Here is a 7,284-nt window from a genome sequence, read left to right on the forward strand (position 1 = left end):
TTGACACATGATTTTTGAGGTTACAGTTGGTTTTGGTTGCTGATGCAATGTTCTGGGTTTAGATCTATGTGCTGGTTATAATGATCTATCTGTTCTAGTTGATTGGTTGAACTTTGATTAAGTTTTGAATGAATGGTTGATTCAGTTGTGTCAGAGGTTCAATGATTGTTTGATTCAGTATGGTAAAGGTTTCAATGATTGATTGATTCAATTATGGTTGATTCAAATATTGATGATTGGGTTTCAGGTATATCAGAGTTTGATGATTCGATTTCAGTTATATTAGAGTTTCATGATTGGGTTTCAGTGATTGGTTGATGCAGATGTATTTGTTGGATTTATTGCAATGGTGATTGATTTTGAGCTTCAATGTTATTGATGGGTGGAGTGTGAAAATTAGATGAAATGAGGCCTTCATAGTGTGTTGTTCTATACCAGGAGTATCCAGTCTTAAAATTTATGAAACGTGGTCCCTGGAGGATACTCAGGGTTGAAGCCTTCACTGAGGAAGTCAAAACTCCTGCCATTAGTGGTTGGTGATTAGATCAGGGGGTTGGAGCTCCCTTCTAGTAGAAACTGGAAAACAAGTGAAGATGGTAGGTCAGCACCTACATACTGGTAAACATATCAGCCAATACAAGAGCTATGCGGTTGTAGCTCCCTTCCAATAGAAGCTGGAGAACGAGAGAAGGTTGTAGCCTTCTGAAGGTGGGTGCCTACGTATTGGTATGAGTCTGCACTAGTAAAATATTGTAAAAAACTTATTCTTTATATTAAAAATAAGACAGAGACAACAACAACAGGTGGTTTTTCTCCCGCATTGGGTTTCCACCTTAAATCTTGTTGTTCATGTCTGTTTCTTATGTGTGATGGTTTATTCTATTATTAGTGCACATGTTTACTATTTAATGTTTAATAAAACACTTATGCACTAATTAAAGATGAACATATTATGAATTAAATGAATCATAAGTTCACTGGATATACGATGGTTTCCTTAAGAACAGTTGCGTGCACACGTGAGTTCCCTTCACTTAATTAGCTTATATAAATCTAATTATGAAATAGAAAACGTTATTGATTTGTAAAAACTGATTCAACCCCCCCTCTTAGTATTATTTCCAACAAAATATGCTCTCTCATCAATGGGAACAATAAACGATCGATGAAATCATCAAGCATATAAGAGAAAGAAATCTATCACACATAGCACAATGGTTTTCTGGGGAAAGCCACAGGTAAAAACCCCTATACTATCTGTATATTTCATTAATCAGAAAATATGAGAAGATTACAATTATTTGCGCAAGCCCAAGAAACCTCTACACTATCTATATCTATCTCACTGCTTCACAAACAAGCTCAAGCTAGTACTTAGCCAATTATGTTGCTTGCCAAGCTCTTATTTCCTTGTGTCATTCCCTTGGGAATCAACCCATATTCAATTTGCAAATCCCATAATTATGGATTGAGAAATCCTCATAGGCCTTCCTCTGATTGCATGCACCACCTATAAAAATCAAATGATTATACAACTGATAGTACAATGTCATTGAACTTCAATCTCAAGTCGGTATTTCTCTAATCTAACATGCATGAGTTAATTATAAGTGAATATTCAATTTACTAATCAATGTTGGTTACACCCCAATACTACAGGTTACACCCACTATTGCAAGTTACACCCCACTATAGTAAGTTACGCCCCACTACAATAAGTTACACCCTGCTGATCCTGGTTACACCCCACTACTATTGCTTACACCCCACGGTTTCAGATCTCCCACTAATTCCTCCATCAGTTGGAACTACTCACAACTAAATTTAACTCAGTTAGACTGAATTAAATAATTACAACTCAAAATAAACTCAACTAGTGCTCCTAATTGTTATTATTATTATTATTATTATTATTTTCTATGGCCCGTGATGAAATCAATGATGGAGAAACTCCAAGTTTGCAGTAGTGAATGCGTCAGTCACAATAGAAATAAAGTTGATTTTTATGGCCAAAGACCTAGATCGGAGAACGAGGCTCTTGTGCAGTGCTTGATCTTTCCAGAGGATTGAACGACTCTCATACCAAACGAAGTAGAAGAATTCAACGATTCAACAAAGGCATATTTTATTATTAAAAAATAGATAGATGATGATACAATTTGTCGGAGGCCCCTGCCTTTATATTGCCTTGGGTGCCTGTTGGTGAATGAGCATGATCTGTGATCATGCCCTTTTTCCTATTTTAACTAATCGCTACAAATATAAAATAATTTAAATAACATTAGATGCCCAACTCAAATTTAACTGAGCCAACGAAGTCAAATTAACTTAGTTAACTATTAAACGTTTTCATGATATATGGAATTACAATTGAATTCCTAATTTAATTCAAGGAAAAATTAAATTAGTATTTTCTTTTTGAATTTTAAACACTCCCTCTCAACAAGAAAGGGATTATATGCTACATCCTGCTTCTGTGAAACTTGAATTTGCATCTTGACAATGCCTTTGTCAAAATATATGGATCCCGCTCCTATGTAGGAATGTATTCCAACAACATGATTCTCCTCTGCACACAATCTCGTAGATGGTGATACCGGATGTCGATATGCTTGAACTGGTCATGAAAAATAAGATTCTCATAGAGTTTGATACAAATATGATTGTCACAGTAAATCATTGTAGGATCAATCTACTAATCGAATAACCCAACAAGGATGATCCTCATCCAGAAAACCTCACAAGATGCTTGAATATCAGCCATGTACTCTACTTCTATTGAACTGAGTGAAACTGATCTCTACTTCCTGATGTACCAGGAAAATTTTGTTGACCTAATACTGAAGATCCCTCCTGATGTTCTCTTTCTGTCGTATGAAATTTCTACCTTGTCTGCATCTCTGAAGCCTTGAAGCATCACTCCCTCTGTCCATATGTACCAAAGACCAAACTAAGTGGTTCCTCTGAGGTATCTCAACACATGTTTAGCTTCCTTCCAATAAGTTTTCATTGGCTTAATCATGTCTTGACTAAGATGGTTAACTAAAAAACAGATGTTCGGTCTTGTGTTCACTAAATACATAAGTGAACCCACAAGTTGTCTATAAATAGTAGCCTCCACTACTTCACCTGAAATAGCATGTTCCTTCCTCCAATTGCATGCTAGAGGAGTCTCCATAGGTTTGTTTCTCTCCACGTGGAACTTCTTCAGTGTTTCATTGGAATACTTTCCCTAAGATACAAACATTTCCCTATCTCCTTGCCATACTTCCGTACCAAGAAAGTAATGAATGAGCCCCATGTTCTTCATTTTTATTTGTCTTGCAAGATTTTATCATCTTCTCATCAACTATTAGAATCAAATCATCGAAATATACTACTAAAATAAAAAGATGACCTTCAACCACAATATGGTAAAGGTTTGCATCTGCTTCACTTTTGGTGAAACCCAACCCAGTGAAATACTTTTCAATCATGGTCTACCAAGCACAGGGTGTTTGTTTTAGTCCATACAACACTCATTTTAGTTTGCACATATGTGACTCTCTGTTGAAGGTCTCAAATCCTTCTGACTACTCAAAATACAAATTTTCCTCAATCATATCGTTGAGGAATGTTGTCTTCACACCCATTTGATGTATCTTCCATCCCATCTGCACTGACAGTAATGGAATAGATCTTATTGAAGAATACCTTGCTACTGGATCAAAGGTCTCATCATAATCAATTCTCTCCACTTGAGAGAGTCCTCTGTCCACGAATTTGGCCTTGTGTTTCTCCACACTCCCATATGTTGCCTGCTTTACCTTGTAAAGCCATATGGAACTCAACATTGATTTGTCTGCTGGTCTTGGGACCACTTCCCAAAAACTATTTTTGATAATGGGTTTATACTCCTCAAATATGGCATCAACCCATACTAGTTGTTTCATTTCTTCCTTGAATGAGGATGGATCAACCTCTACACTCTCGCTCATCAGAGCCATGTATCCAATGTACCAATTTGGTGAACTCCTCTACCTGGGCTATGATGTTGGTGCTCCCACATTCTATATAGCATCATGCATCAATATTTCAACCTCTCTGATGTGCTTCCTTCCATCTCTGGAAGTATCTGCATGAGTGGGTGCTTCCACTCTCTGCTCCTATGCATGTGGCTACTCCACTTCATCCCAAGATTCCTTCTTTGGAGCTAAAATCTCCACATCTACACGTAATTGAAGCTCCCTCTCAAGGGAACATCTCATGGCCTTCTCTTCATCAAACTTCACATATCTACAAACCATAGTCATACTGTTGGATCCTAGGTACACCTGATAGTTGTGAGGTGTATCAGTGTACCCCACAAATATGGCCAACTCAGTTGTTGGCTCTAGCTTTCTCCATGCATCCTTGGTAACATGATAGTAGACTGATGTACCAAAGATCCTAAAGTGTGCCACATATGGTTTCTTACCTAAAAAATATTCTTTTGGTGTACTCATCCTGAGAATTTGATGAGGCTTTTTGTTATGCAAATGAATAGGTGTGTTGCATGCTTTAGCCCACAAGTGAAATAGAAGGCCTTGATCATGTAACATTGCCCGCCAAGATCCCACAATACTTATGTTCTTCCTTTCATCCACCCCATTCTGCTGTGGGTTTTGAGGTGCTATTAACTCTCATCGAATGCTTTTTCAAGCATAGAAATTACTGAATTCATTCGACACATATTCTCCATCATTATCGCTTTTGACAACTTTAACTTTCCTGCCAGTATCCTTCTGAACAAGTGGTTTAAATTAAAAAAATTTAGCAAAGGTCTAATCTTTCTTCTGCATCAATAAAATCCAACACTTACGAGAAAAATCATCAACAAATATTTCATAATACCTATGCTTGGCGGTGGAGGTTGTCGAGAACGGTCCACAAACATCTAAGTGAAATCTTTCAAGGATCGCTTGCACTCGATTATCCTTATCATGAAAGGAAGATTTGGTGTACTTCCCCAATGTACACCATTTGCATGTGTCTCTATACTCTAGTGTACCCTTGGGAAGTCTTATAGAAATTTGTTGTATGATCTTCAAAGATCTGTAGTGCAAGTGACCCAATCTTCTATGCCACAACTCACTGATGTCTCAAATTTGCACCTTCTTTACTTTTGTGCTCGACACAACACAATATTCTACATCCAAATTGTAGAGGTTCTTCACCCGAACCCTGATTTAGTTCACCTGTCCCGAGGAAATGTGAAAAAGGAAAGCCTTTCCCTTACTAAATATCACATCGTAGTTCATCCTCCAACATGGAAACTAAAACCAAATTCTTTTTCAAACCTCGAACATACATGACATCTTTTATTGTGAGAGGAGTACCAGACTCCCTTTGAAAGGTAAAAATACTGATGTCAGTCGCACTATACCTCCCATCATATCCCATCTGGATGTGCATTTAGAGGTCCTTCTCCTCCAAGTCACTAAAGAACTCTTTGTTTCCGTTAATATGGAATGAGGCTCCACTATCTAGGTACCACACACTACCCATCACCAATGTCACCATGTAAGTGATGAGGGTGAAATCCAACTTGAATTGTGAAGTAAGAGCTTCACCTGCCACTCCTCTTGAGGTCTTCAAACTAGTCTTCTTGTGTAGACACTTTGTGGCATATTGTCCCAGCTCGTGACAATGAAAACGTTTAATCTTCAACAAGTCCTTCTTCTTTCCGCCCTTACTAGAATTTGATTTGAAATGTAATGACTTCCCATCCACTTTCTTTTCCTTTCCAGCTAAGGAAAAATTCTCCTCGTCACCGTGTTTGGATGAGGATCCATATTTGCTATTCTAATGAATCTCTTCCTGTACCAGGCCAAACCAGAACTGCTCCCACTTTGTTTCTGGGAAAACTAGTGTCTTTTCGATCGACTAGCCCTCCAGGTTTGTTAGCTATCCTAGAAACAACAGTTTAAAGAAATTCGTGTTTTCTTCTATATATAATAGATAAGAGAAAGACAAAGGAACCCACCTGGATCTTCCTCTTAACTCCTTGTTTGATCTCTCTCCCCCTTGACAGAACTTGCAACTCCTCTCCGTACTTATCCCGCTTGGAGAGTACCTGTAGAAACATAGTAACAAAGAACCATCAAGTCATATTGATCTATTATATCATAATCATTACGGAATCAGAAATATAATGAACATACAATGGAATTCACAAATAATAACATTCACAATTGCACAGTTATATGGAAGAAAACTCAAAGAACTTTATCAAGTAGAAGGGAGAATTACAACCTAGTTGTCTGATCCAGCATCATCCTCCCAGTATCAAAGCCCTCTTCACCTCATGAAATAGCAAGATCACCCAACAATACAATGCTCTTTCTCAAATGCAAACTATCAGCACCTACTTGCAATTCACAATATTCCACCTCTAGATCTCTCCGATGAGGGATCAATTTATAGATGTGTGCAAGGGTGTGAGTCATCTCTGGGTTTTGATTAGTGGCATTACACTTGTTAAATTTGGTTTCACAAAAGGGGAGATAACTAAAGTTTATATCTCTTACTCATCCTTGGGAAAATTCAGAGAGGCAAGTGTTAGAAGGGAAGTTTCTAGAAGATTCTATGAGCATCCACTTAGCAAACTGTCCTTGACATTTGTCCATCCTCACTCATTGCACCCTATAGAAGGCAAAAATAGTATGCATCACACCTGAGTAGTGTATCACTCAGTATGCATCGCACCTGGCCAGTGTAACAGTCAGTATGGTTTAGTTTAGGCAAATTCTGGATGGTTACTTAGGTGGAACTTTTGGGGAATGATGTAATCAGTTGACCATGCTCTTTTAGGGTATGAAACAACACTTTTAGGGGTTAAAAATCCCTAGTTTATTAACATATAATATTGGGGTTGAAGTGCCCAAATATGTTTATAATAGTTTCCCCCTAAAGCATGAAGTCGTAAATCTTTGATGTCGGGTGAAATGCTTTATCATGAGGATTCAAGGTTTCGAAACTAGAAGGTGACTTGTATAAGATACAATACAATACATCATCATAATATAATTTTCATGATCTAGCTGAGGTTGGCATTCCCATGCTCAGCTTTATAAATTCATTTCATGTACATCGAACAGATAATCGTCTGTAGTTGCAGACTGGTGATTCTTCATATGTAGAGTCATCCTCCCTGGCTTGGGTGACCATCTGTGCAACTTCTGTGTATATTTGATGTCTTTATATCCTTGAATATATCAGAACCTAGATGGATGAAACTAGATCTGGGGTCTTCAAACTCATTCA

The sequence above is a fragment of the Pinus tabuliformis genome, chromosome 9, assembly GCF_031772625.1.
Source record: "Pinus tabuliformis cultivar Carrire ecotype Pingquan chromosome 9, CPIR1, whole genome shotgun sequence".
Taxonomy (NCBI): domain Eukaryota; kingdom Viridiplantae; phylum Streptophyta; class Pinopsida; order Pinales; family Pinaceae; genus Pinus; species Pinus tabuliformis.